A 13,431-nucleotide genomic window follows, 5' to 3' on the forward strand; every position below is an offset into this window, starting at 1 on the left:
TAGCATGGCACAAGCACCGTGGTGATGTCACCGCCACTTAGTTGTGAACAGCCGTTGTTATGTATGTGTGCGTGCGTGTCTGTATATGGATGTATGCGTGTGTTGTGGGGAGAGGTAGTGTATTGGTTCGCGCGCTGCACTACGAACCCGGTGGCCCGAGTTCAACTCCTGCTCACGGCCAAGACCAGTGATGATTATCTGAACCGGTCCTGGGCCTCCCCTAGGTCAACTCGGCCTCAAATGAGTACCTGGTGCGGTGTGTAGTAAACATCACCTCTGGGGAGATAAGGGCGGCCGGGCGTGGGGCTGGCCACCCACCCCCTCGTGTGCCTTCATAGGTGCACGCTAACAGCACTTGCCCCAACAGTCTGTTCAGGCTATACGGTGGATCTTTGTCTGTATGTGTCAGTGACGTGCGGTGATGTCAATGGCTGCGGAGGCACTGGCTAGTGTCAGAGCCAGATTCACACACTGAGGGGGGCGTGGCCTCACGGAGGGGGCGTGGCCTCACGGAGGGGGGCATGTTAGACACGTTCTCATTTAGATTTTAAGCTTTCGTGACTGCAAGGATTCATATTCTTAGGTTTTTTCGGTAAAGTCACGTAAGTAAAAAAATTAAATTAATAAAAGTAAAATAAAATAAAATTACGACGTTTCGGAGGCAACACAAGCTTCCGTCTTCAGGTGGAACCGTCACAGCCCGACAGCTGTATCAAGTAAATGAGAGATTACAGGAGATACCACTCCGTATATATAATGGTTGAGGGGGGGGGGGAAGGGCCAGGAATGGCCCACTTTTTATTATTATGGTAAGGTGCGGCTTGAGACTATGAATAGACTGCATAACAAAAGACTGAGCCTTTATTATGGAGAGGTTCGGTTTGTGACTACGCCTAGCCTACATAACAAAAGTGTGAAAAAAGAAAGCTAAACCTGGTAGAAAGCTAAAACCTGGCAAAACAAAACTGGCTGTCCATCAGTAACCTGCAATAGTTTTCTGTCAAATAAGATGGTCCAAATAAGTGTAGTCAATTCATTTTTGCATGGTTAATCACATCTTTCCAATGATTAAAGGTGCGGCTTGAGACTATGAATGGACTGCATAACAAAGGACTGAGCCTTTATTATGGAGAGGTTCAGTTTGTGACTACGCCTGGCCTACATAACAAAAGTGTGAAAAAAGAAAGCTAAACCTGGTAGAAAGCTAAACATGGTAAAACAAAACTGGCTGTCTATCAGAAACCTGTAATAGTTTTCTGTCAAAAAAGATGGTCCAAATAAGTGTAGTTAAATCTTTTTTGCATGGTTAATCACATCTTTCCAATGATTACTCAGTTTGTAACCATCATCACGGTTGGAATTATGTCTGTTTTTGTATATTTGTATGGCTTCGTGTACAAACCTTTGATGGTAGCCAGGAGGTTTGCAGAGCACCTTGGTCTCGGAAAAGACAATTTCATGAGAGCCCACAGAGTTGTAGCAATGATCGGCAACGGCCGAAGAATCAGTTCTGCCGTGTTTCAGATCTGACTTGTGCTCGCGGACACGATCAGAAACATGACGTTTCGTTTCTCCAATGTAGCAATCACCACAACTGCAACTCAATTTGTAGACTCCAGGATACTGTAAGTCAGGAACGACATCCTTCACAGATGGAATCAGATCACGGATTTTATGCACTGTACTGAATCGGACTTGGATCTTATGTTTGTTTAGAATTTTGGAGATCTTTTTGGTCACACCAGCTATGTATGGTAACGTGATAGTTTTGGTTTCATGTGGCTGTTTCTGTATGGTGGGAGAAACAGCTTGGCAGATGGTGCGGTCAGAGTATCCGTTCATCCTGAGGGCCCGATGTACATGTCTTAATTCACCGGCCAGGTGGTGTTGGTCAGAAATGCCATGGGCTCTGTGGTATAGCGTTTTGATGAGAGAATTCTTTTGAGATGGGTGGTGGTGGGAATCCGGATTCCCCCCACCACCACCCATCTCAAAATAATTATCTGAGTAATCATTGGAAAGATGTGATTAACCATGCAAAAAAGATTTAACTACACTTATTTGGACCATCTTATTTGACAGAAAACTATTGCAGGTTACTGATGGACAGCCAGTTTTGTTTTACCAGGTTTTAGCTTTCTACCAGGTTTAGCTTTCTTATTTCACACTTTTGTTATGTAGGCTAGGTGTAGTCACAAACCGAACCTCTCCATAATAAAGGCTCAGTCTTTTGTTATGCAGTCTATTCATAGTCTCAAGCCGCACCTTACCATAATAATAAAAAGTGGGCCATTCCTGGCCCTTCCCCCCCCCCCTCAACCATTATATATACGGAGTGGTATCTCCTGTAATCTCTCATTTACTTGATACAGCTGTCGGGCTGTGACGGTTCCACCTGAAGACGGAAGCTTGTGTTGCCTCCGAAACGTCGTGATTTTTATTTTATTTTACTTTTATTAATTATTTTTTTTTACCTACGTGACTTTACCGAAAAAACCTAAGAATACGTTCTCATCTTCTTGGTTCTTTCAGTAAAGTCACGTAGAAGGGAAATAAAATAATACAGATAAAACATAATAAAATTCGCACGACGTTTCGGCCACAACGCAAGCAGCCGTCCTCAGGTGAAGAACAGGTCTGTCGGAAAGACAGCGTCTGAATGAACACCACCAAGCTTGGCAGCGTATATTTAAGCTGGGTTAGAGGAGGAGGGCGCCTTGACAAATGAATTTGCATATCAACAGAGGAATTTAGCATATTTATGGAAAATGCAGATATGGGATTAGTCACTACTTGTGTAATGCGTAGGAGGTGGGGGGGGGTCTCAAAGTCTTATTATGCCCGTGCATTATGTAGGATTAGCAGCAACAAAGGGAGGAGGTAGGGTTAGCAGTATGACTGCAGGTATTGTGGTATATGCAAACATGACTCCTCATAAAAAAGGTGTCAGTTTTGTTGCCAGATAAGAGGGTAAAAAAAACAATTATCTTACTGTTAGTAGCTCAGCTTATTGGAGAGTATATTTAGTATATTGATGATATTGATGTAGTTTATATTTTAGTTGTTTTTACGTGGTGGTTTGGCTGCTGCAGCTCCTTACTATTAAAATTCCTTCCCTTTATTACTGCTAACCCTACCTCCTCCCTTTGTTGCTGCTAATCCTACATAATGCACGGGCATAATATGACTTTGAGACCCCCCCCCACCTCCTACGCATTCCACAAGTAGTGACTAATCCCATATCTGCATTTGCCATAAATATTCTAAGTTCTCTGTTGATCTGCAAATTCATTCGTGAAGGCGCCCTCCTCCTCTAACCCAGCTTAAATATACGCTGCCAAGCTTGGTGGTGTTCATTCAGACGCTGTCTTTCCGACAGACCTGTTCTTCACCTGAGGACGGCTGCTTGCGTTGTGGCCGACACGTCGTGAGAATTTTATTATGTTTTATTTTGATTATTTTATTATTTCCCTTTTACGTGACTTTACCGAAAGAACCAAGAAGATGAATCCCTGCAGTCACGAAAGCTTTAAATCGAAACGTTCTCCTCAGTGAGGCAGATGTGATAGCTGCCTCCCCTGGTGCTTTTTCATTGCAGTTTCATGACGAGACCAGCGAGCCTAAATATCTTTATACACAAACGTGAAATAAGTTACCTGGAGTATGGAAGGCGAGGACATGACATGAAGGGGTCTACAAACATTACATTGGTGACATACTGAGATAGTAATAGGCATGCGCTTATTGCCCGCGCTCCATCCAGTTACTGAGGGGTTGCCCAATCAGAGGGGAGGCTGAGCTCGTCGCTGCCTCACCTCTCGTCTCTTCCTGTATTTGCAGCAGAGCTCCGCAAATTTGGCGATTTTGACAATAAAAATGATTGGAATCGTACAGACATGACATTTATAACACAGATCAGTGGAAAAATCTTAATATTTATTTCATTTGATTATTTTTTTTTTTACTTTTCGTAACAGCTATTTTCATTGGAGTATGACAGGTGAAGCTCTGCCTCCCCTGCCTCCCCTGGTATGTGTGTATGTGGGTGCGTGTGTCTATATGGGTCATCTTGTTGGGTGACTTCAATGCCCGATTTGGTCATGATGCTGGCACCTGGTCTGGAGTGATTGGAAGGCATGGGCCAGATCAGCTCAATAACAATGGTAGGAGGCTGCTAGATTTTTGTGCAGCCCATGGGCTTGTAATCACCAACACGATCTTCCGGCATCGGCGCATCCACACAACATCATGGATGCATGCCGGGTCCAAGCAAGAACATCTGCTGGACTACATAGTGATGGACCAGCGGATGCGAGCCCATGTCCTTGACACCAGGACCTACCGTGGAGCTGATCTGCCCTCTGACCATCGACTAGTCATCTGTAAGATGCACCTGCCATTCTTCCACTCCGGTGGTGGGTGTACACCCAGAACCCCATTCAAACCCAAGGTGGCCTGGTCTCTGCTAGCTGATGAAAGGTGCAAGTGAGAATTTAATCATCGCTTGCGGCTGGGGTTAGCATTGTCCCCCACCACTTCTCCTGATGTCGAGGGGAAATGGGCGAGGTTTCTGACTGTGGCTCATGCAACTGCAATGGCTGCTTTGGGTACACGGTCCAGACCTCCTCAGAAACCCTGGCTGACAAAGGAGGTTTTCAGGCTGGCTGAGAAAAAGCGACAGGCCCACTCTCATTGTATACAGCATCCTACGTCAGAGAATGAGGCTTACCACAGCCTTTGCTCGGAGGTTCGGAGAGCCGTGAGGTGCTGCAAAAATGGTTGGTGGTCGCGGGTTGCTGAGGATATTGAGTCTGCCTCAATGGCCCGCGATCACAAATCTAATTCCATCAAAAAAGTAACCTGCAGTGCCACACCTAATTAACATCATTAGGGGAAAGAACGTTGATCCAATCTCCGACCCTCAGGTACAGGTTTGCAGATTTGCTGAGCATTTCTGTGAGGTCCAGGGGAAGGGGAAATCCCTCAGCCTGGAAAACATAATGGGACAAAGTGGGGATGACCCTGCTGAGGCTGCGGTGCCTCAAATATTGGAAGAGGTCACCCCCTGTGAGTGGCTGGCTGAGGTGCCATCTGTTGAGGAAGTACTGAAGGCGATCCAGAGCCTGAGACCAAGTAAGGCACCGGGCAGAGATGATCTCCCAAGCGAAATGCTGAGGGAGGGTGGCGTTTGTGCACAGATTGCCCTACATGACATCATAACAACAATCTGGACCACTGGACGGGTTCCGCAGAATTGGAAGGATGCCCTGGTGGTCCCCCTCTCACTGACCATTGACTTGTCTTTAAAAAGGGGGACCGCACTGACTGTAACAACTACAGGGGCATCTCACTCCTCAGTATGCCGGGAAAGGTCCTGGCAAGGATTATTCAACATCGCCTTGCTAGGCACGCTGAGGAGAGGCTTGCGGAGCCCCAATGCGGTTTCAGGAAAGGGCGGTCCTGCACATATGCCATATTTTCTGTCCGTCTGCTACAGCAGAGGTGTAGGGAATTCCAACAAGACCTACATCTCTGCTTTATTGACCTGGTCAAGTCCTATGATCATTAAGGACCTTCATTATGGTGAGCGGGCCCGGGTGAAACTACGTGGCCGGGAGTCAGAACCTTTCCCTGTACACCTTGGGGTGCGGCAGGGATGTCCTCTGGCTCCCAAATTATTTAACATCTATTTTGACCACGTAGTTCGTGAAGCCTTCAATAGCTGTACCGGGGGAATTTCCTTTTGGTACAGATATAATGGTAGGCTGATCGATGCCCGGGTGCGATCAGGGGATGGTCCCTATTGGTCAACCCCGTTATGCATGCCGATGATTTGGTAATAGCTGCTCATTCACAGGAGTTTGAGACGCTGCCGCTGAGACTGGAGCGTGCCACTAAGAGGTGGGGCCTTACCATCAGCCCCACCAAAACTAAGCACCTGCCTGGGTAATTTGTACCATCGGACACTCCACCCCCACAACTCCCAATCGGTGATGGGGCAGTAGTGGAGAGAGTGGAGAGTTTCCCATACTTGGGCAGTGTGCTTATGACAGGCTCCAGTTTAACAGCAGAGGTCTCACTCCGAATCAGTCGAGCGGTAATATATTTTCATCGGCTGCTTAATGCTGTGTGGAAGCTACCTGGTCTGTCGCTCCGCACGAAGGCTTCAGGTCTTCTCGGCCACAGTCATTCCCTCCCTTCTCTACGCTTGCGACACGTGGACCCCCCTAATGGAGCATCTTCGCCGGTTAGAAACATTTAGGCTGGCCTGCCTACGATCCATCCTGGGTTTAACCAGGCTGGATTGTGTGAGGACCTCACAAATCCTTGAAAGATCTGGGCAAAGTCCCATCGGTGAGCTCCTCCGGCAGGCAAGGCTGCATTGGCTGGGTCATGTAGCCCGCATGCCCAGCCACCGCATGCCTGAACAGCTTTTGTTCGGCCGGATCGAGGGGGCTAAACGGGCACGGCACGGGCTAGAGAAGAGATGGAGTGATGTGGTACAGGAGGACGTGGAGCTGAGTGGACTTGCCGATGACTGGTACCAGCGGTGTTAAGATCGGCCTCTGTGGAGGAGGCTCGTGAAGGACGCTACTGGGCAGTTGGAGGCAGTCGCCCTCCAACAACAACGGAGGGCGGAGGAGCGACGCTCACATCAACGAGCGGAGCGCCGGGTGGCTAAAGTACAGCAAGTTGGCACAGTAGGGGGCACAGGTGGTGCATCAGCCAGTCATCTCGGTCATCTCAGTCAGCACCTGGGTCTGCCCCGTGACCTCCTGCCAGCGGGCGTTCGACACTTCACGTGGCCTCAAGGTGCATATGGCCTGGCACAAGCGTCGTGGTGACGTCACCGCCACTTAGTGGCGAATGGCGGTTGTTGTTGTGTGTATATATAGGTGTGTGTGTGTATGGGTGTGTTTGTATATGGGTGTGTTTGTATATGGGTGTGTGTATATATGGGTGTGTGTTTGTATGTGTGTGTGTGTATATGGGTGTGTGTGTGTATATGGATGTGTGTGTGTGTATGGGTGTGTATTTGTATGTGTGTGTGTGTGTGCGAGTGCTCTCCGTGTCCGTCACGCACGCTAATTTGCCGTCTCATTTTGCCCGTCCCTCATCTCACGTCTCGGCACAGCGCCTCCTCGGAAACCGTCACCATGGCGACCGTCGCCCCTGGTGACGGTCGCCGGGGGCAACCGCTCGAATATCGCCATGACGACAGCCGGGGCGGACCCGATGAGCCCAGATCGGGGGTGGGAAACAGCAGAAAAAAAACCAACACCAAAACGACAATATGATGCGTGCGCGTGTGTGTGTGCGTGCACGTGTGTGTGCGTGCGTGTGGATGCGCGTGCACGTGCATTCGCGTGTGTGTGCATGCGTGCGTGTGCGTGCATGCGTGCGTGTGCGTGCGTGTGCGTGCATGTGCGTGTATGCGTGCGAGTGTATAAAGATCCCCTGTGTAGCCTTGACAGGCTATTGGGGCAAGTGCTGTTAGCGAGCAGCTATAAAGGATGGCACGGCCAGTACCCCGTGCCAGCCGATGTTGTCTCCCCAGGACCGGTGTTGAAATACCGCACCGACCACACATTTAAGGCTGAGTTGACCTGGTAGTGGCCTAGGACCGATTCAGATATATTCGTCACCGAACATCGTCCGTGACCGGGAATTGAACAAGCACACACTCGCACGCACGCACGCACGCACACACACTGACGCACTCACAATCATACACTCTCACGCACACTCACACACTCGCTCGCACGCACACAGGTTGGCATGGCGCCGAAACGGTACACGAGGGGGTGGGTGGCCAGCACCACGCCCGGCCGCCTTTGTCTCCCCAGTGGCGATGTTTACACACCGCACCAGATTCTCATTTCAGGCTGAGTCGACCTAGGGGAGGCCCAGCACCGGTTCAAATAATCGTCACTGGTGTTGGGGAGCGGTGGTGTAGCGGTTAGCGCGCTGCGCTATGAACCTGGCGACCCGGGTTTGATTCCCGCTCACGGCCAATACCGGTGACGATTATCTGAACCGGTCCTGGGCCTCCCCTAGGTCGACTAAGCCTCAAATGAGTACCTGGTGCGATATTTCAACACCGGTCCTGGGGAGACAAAATCGGCTGGCACGGGGTGCTGGCCGTACCATCCTTCATAGCTGGTCGCTGACAGCACTTGCCCCAACAGTCTGTTAAGGCTACACGGGGGATCTTTGTCTTGTCTTTGTCCCATGTACGTGCTTGTGTGCTTGCGTGCTTGACCTGTCGTACGCGTGTGTGTGCGTGTGCATCTCGCCTGGCACAAGCACTGTGGTGCTGTCAATGTCACTGAGTGGTGAATGGCGGCCGTTGTTGTTGTTGTGTGTCTATGTCTGTGTCCGTGTATCGGTGCGCGTGTTTGTCTGCATATATCTGGGTCTGCCTGTGCGTGTGTGTGCATGTCTGCGTGTGTGCGTAAACGGCTGTTTGTGTGCACATGGCCTCTTTGTGTAACTGTGTACGTGTGTAGCTGTGTAGGTGTGTTGCTGTGTGTGTGTGTAGCTGTGTAGGTGTGTTGCTGTGTGTGTGTGTAGCTGTGTATGTGTGTTGCTGTGTGTGTGTGTAGCTGAGTACGTGTATGTATAACTGTGTATGTGTAGCTGAGTACACGTGTAGCTATGTATGCGTGTAGCTGGGTACGTGTTTAGCTGTGTACGCGTGTAGCTGGGTACGTGTGTGGCTGAATACGCGTGTAGCTGTGTATGTGTAGCTGTGTATGCGTGTAGCTGTGTACGCGTGTGTAGCTGTGTACGTGTGTAGCTGTGTACCTGTGTATGTGTGTCGCTGTGTACGCGTGTAGCTCTGTACGCGTGTAGCTGAGTACATGTGTTGCTGTGTACACGTGCATATCAGCGCATGTATGTGGAGAGCGGTAGTGTAGTGGTTAACCGCTACAAATACAGAGCTATAGACACAAACAGGCATGCAGGCAAGCTCCCATGCATCGCCGCTCAGGAGACCAAGGCGCTTGGGTGCATTGCTGGCCACTCACCCCCTTATGTACCGTGCTGGCCTTAATAGGTGCTCGCCAACTCCACTTTCCTGGACGTGATTTGGTCGCAACTCCTACAGGTGCATTGGTCGAGAGCGATGGCATTGGCTTGGGAAGGCGTTCATCCAGCAGTGGATCGACCATAGCCGATGCTGGCGACAAGGATGGGTGACTGCTCAAGTGGCTCTCACTCCACTCTAGAACCTGGGCCACCCGTCGATGGCTCCATCCCAGACATGAAGCCCGCACCTCAACGGTGGGCCAGCTCAGCCCTCGTTGCTCTGGCATGGCCACGATGAACTTCAACTACGAGGTGAGGCCCACTCAGCGCTATACAGCTCCTTTTTTAGAAGCGGCCTGGCTATGCAAAATGAATAGCCCAACGAAGTGGGATTATTGCGTGGTTTGAATAGCGGCCAAATGCTCGGAACGCGTGATGTTCATTCTAAACGTGGAGGGGAGAAAATGGAGGACCCGGAGAAAAAATGTACAAGATCTCGGGGCCAAATATACAGCGGCAGGCGGCAGGGTCGGGATCGAACCCACGATCTCCTGCACACCAGGCGAGGTAGTTAACAGCGTGCGTGTGTGTGTGTGTATGCGTGTATGCGTTCGGCAAAACAACCCCCTACCTCCTCGTTGGTGCCGGACAGTAACGCTGTGGTGAGCAGTGCCATGGGGGGAGGGTAAATTTCGATTGTCCATTCCTCTCATGGCGTTTGTAGCCATCACAGCGGCCAAAGGGGACTCTGGACAGGTGTGAGGGGCTGGTAACCCCTCCACCTTCAATTAATTACCACTAAACCACAAAATAAAAATATAATGAAGCTTGTGCCGGAGGCCCCGGGGAGACAGGCGTCTATGACGTCTCCTGGCCAAACCCCATTTGGCGGAGCCAGGAGATTGAATCCTTACCCTCGGGGCTCCTCCAGAAACAGCAAAAAGCCACTGCGAGTGGCCACGTGGAATGTTAGAACGCTCACTGCGGAGGAGAGCCTGCCACTCCTCTGTCGGGAGCTGGACCGGTACTGCCTGGATGTCTGTGGTATTCAGGAGATCCGGTGCTTTCAGAGCCCCTGACTCTCTGCTCACGATCATTAAGGACCTTCATGATGGTGAGCGGGCCCAGGTAATACTACGTGGCCGGGATTTAGAGCCATTCCCAGTTCACCTTGGTGTGCGCATTATTTAACATCTATTTCGATCACGTAGTTCGTGAAGCCTTCGATGGCTGTACTGGAGGAATTTCCATCTGGTACAGATACAATGGGAGGCTGATCGATGCCCGGGTGCGGTCAAGGGATGGCTCCCTATTGGTCAACCATGTTACGTACACCGATGATCTGGTAATTGCTGCTCACTCAGAGGAGTTGGAGGCGTTGCTGCTGAACCTGGAGCGTACCACTAAGAGGTGGGGTCTGACCATCAGCCTCACCAAAACTAAGCACCTGCCTGGGTATTTTGTACTATCGTACACTCCACCCCCACAACTCCCAATCGGTGATGGGGCAGTTGTGGAGAGAGTGGAGAGTTTCCCATACCTGGGCAGTGTGCTCATGACCAGCTCCAGTTTGACCGCAGAGGTCTCACTCCGAATTAGTTGAGTGGCATTATCTTTTCATCGGCTGCGTAACGCTGTGTGGAATCTACCTGGTCTGTCGCTCCACACGAAGCTTCAGGTCTTCTCGGCCAAAGTCATTCCATCCCTTCTCTACGCCTGTGTAACGTGGACCCCCCTAATGGAACATCTTCGCCGCAGGGAGTCGACAGCACGGGTGACTGGGGGAAGGGGGTTCCAGACTGTGGGGGCAGCAGAGGAGATTGGGCAACCTCCCATCTGAGCCAAGGTTTGAGTGGGGGCTCTGACAGAATGCCTGGGTTGCTGGGGCGGACAGTGCGTGGAGGGGAGAAGAGTGAGATGAGAGGGGATAGGTAGGAGAGTGGGTGGAGGGGAGATGAGTGAGATGAGATGGGAGAGGCAGGAGAGTAAGTGGATGATGTTGAAGCTGCAGGAGATGCTGTGCAGGTGGAGGTGTCCTGCACAGTTGTGATTCACAGTGAGGAGCTTTGCAGCCACGTTCAACTGAACGCTGAACCGGTCATGTCTCAGAGTAAATTCTGCAGGCTCGGTGTACTTTGAGGCTATCACGTGCAATGTGTCAGGGGACAGGCACAGCGACCATGGGTTAACAGACTGTAGGGGCAAGTGCTGTTAGCAAGCACCTATGAAGGCTGGCATGGCACACGAGTGGGTTGGAAGCCAACACCAAGCCCGGCTGCCTTTGTCTCCAAAGTGACGATATTTACACACTGCACCAGGTACTCACTTCAGGCTGAGTCGACCTAGGGTAGGTCCAGGACCGGTTCAGATAATCGTCACTGGGTGTTGACCGTGAGCGGGAATCAAATCCAGGTGCGCAGTAGGCTAACCGCTACACTCCCGCTACCACACACAAACCCCACACACACCGTCACACACCGTGCACGCAAAGACCCCCGCACACACACACAGATACACACACCGCACACAGTCACACACAGTCACACACCCTGCATACACACACCCTGGCCACACAGATACCCCACACATACACCCCGCACACACCCCTAACACACACACACACACCGTCACACACCCTGCACACACACACACACGCTCCACACACACCCTGTACACAGACACTCTGCACACACATACACACTCCGCACACACCGTCACAACACCCTGCACACACATACGTCGCACACACAAACGCCGCACACACACACCCCGCACACACAAACACGTCTAGGTTGCTATCGGCTGCTGCTGATGGGCTATGCGGTGGGCAGCCTCGAGCAGTGCGGCAACACCCTTCATCGCCCCCCGCACTCTCTACGCTCCCACGTCGGCGCTCTCCACTTTCCACCGTCCGGCACCGGCCAGCGCGGCGAGCATACGGTCCGGCAGCCCCCCCCCGCCCTCGCCCGGCCCTCGCCCGGCAGCGGACAGACGCGAAGGCCGCACGCGCCGCTGGGCGAGAGGTGGGCACGGCTGCGGCTCCGGCGCCGACTCCCGTGGCCGTTCCCCGCGGCGGCGGCACGCGGCCTCCCCCCCAGCGTGAGGCGGTGCACGTGGCGGGCCCCTCCTCGACCCGCCGGGCGCGGTGGGGCCGCGAGGGTGTCAGATTGACCTGCGGCACGCGACGCGGGCGCTGATGCTGGGATTCGCCCTCCGTCGGCTTTCCTCTTTCCCTGCGCCGTCGCGCCCCCCTCTCTCTCCCTCTCCGTCGACCCCCGACCCCCGACCCCCCCGTCGCTCAAACAAACAACAACAAATCGCTCTCTCTCTCTCTCCCTTCCTCTTCACCACACTGGCAAGCGGAATGGAGGCACAAAATAATTGGGAAATCATAGGGCATTCTGACAAACGACGCAGCAACTGTGTTTTCTTCCGAAGCAATTAGCCTTGGGAATTACACTTTCGCTGCCACGTGTGGGAGATCTCGGTCAGCGTGACATCCCCCAGCCCCAACCCCCGTCTCACTCAGGTTGACGCGCGGGGACGGCCACGGATGGTGGCGAGCGACGGGCGTTCGTGTTGGGGCTGTGTGTGCGTGAGGGGTGCCGGATCCCTGGAGAATTCCTCGCCATTCACAGCCACCCGCTCTCGCTTTCTCTTATTCATGCCACCTTCTCATTCATCGTGCAGTCTGTATTTGTTGAGGACCAATATTGCTATTGTTGTTGTTTCAGTCATCCCTGCTCGCATGGGTTTCAACCGGGTTCTCTAGTACTCTCCGATAGCTCAAAAAAAACCAGCGTGCAATGTCAACCGAAACGTTACCTGCGAAAAATTTTCAATGGGATAACACATGGCAACAACTCTCCTGCAAACAAAAAATTGGCGGGAACCTCCTGTGTATTAAGGGAGCGCCACAATCATCTTGGATAGCCGGTCAGCCTGTGGCTGTATCTGCGGCACTGTGCTGCTGCCTGCTACGCCTATTTGACTCTACGCTTCCATTACCTCAAAATCTACAGGAAAATTGAACGTCTGTAGGGCCACACTCCTTCCTCTTAATGCCCCACCCCCTTACTATTTAGCCTCACCCCTTCCTGATTAGGCCCCACCCTTTCCTGATTAGGCCCCACCCCTCCCTAATGAGGCTTTTTTTCTCTGTTTCGGCTCCTGCACCTTTCCATTTAGGCCTGACCCCTCTGTGTAGACCACGCACCTTCCTCCGGACACACACAGGGTTGGGCTGGCATGGGGTGGTGATGGGGGATTGTGGAAAGAGGGGGAGGGTTGGAGGCAGTGAGTGAGCGCGTGCAGTAGGGGTACACGTGTGTGTGTACGTTGAACTTCTTTCGCACAGTACGTAGCCAACCGTGCTAATCGGGGTATGGGTGGAGGTGG

At 51.9% G+C, this 13,431-nt stretch overlaps 1 protein-coding gene across 5 annotated transcripts in view; it reads right to left on the reverse strand.

The window, feature by feature from the left end:
* The window catches only part of ADCY3 (adenylate cyclase 3), an 89,874-nt gene that overhangs the window by 37,454 nt on the left and 38,989 nt on the right, over positions 1–13,431 (reverse strand). The gene's annotated exons all lie outside the window — the stretch shown is intronic.

The sequence above is a fragment of the Lampetra fluviatilis genome, chromosome 4, assembly GCF_964198595.1.
Source record: "Lampetra fluviatilis chromosome 4, kcLamFluv1.1, whole genome shotgun sequence".
In the NCBI taxonomy this organism is placed as follows: domain Eukaryota; kingdom Metazoa; phylum Chordata; class Hyperoartia; order Petromyzontiformes; family Petromyzontidae; genus Lampetra; species Lampetra fluviatilis.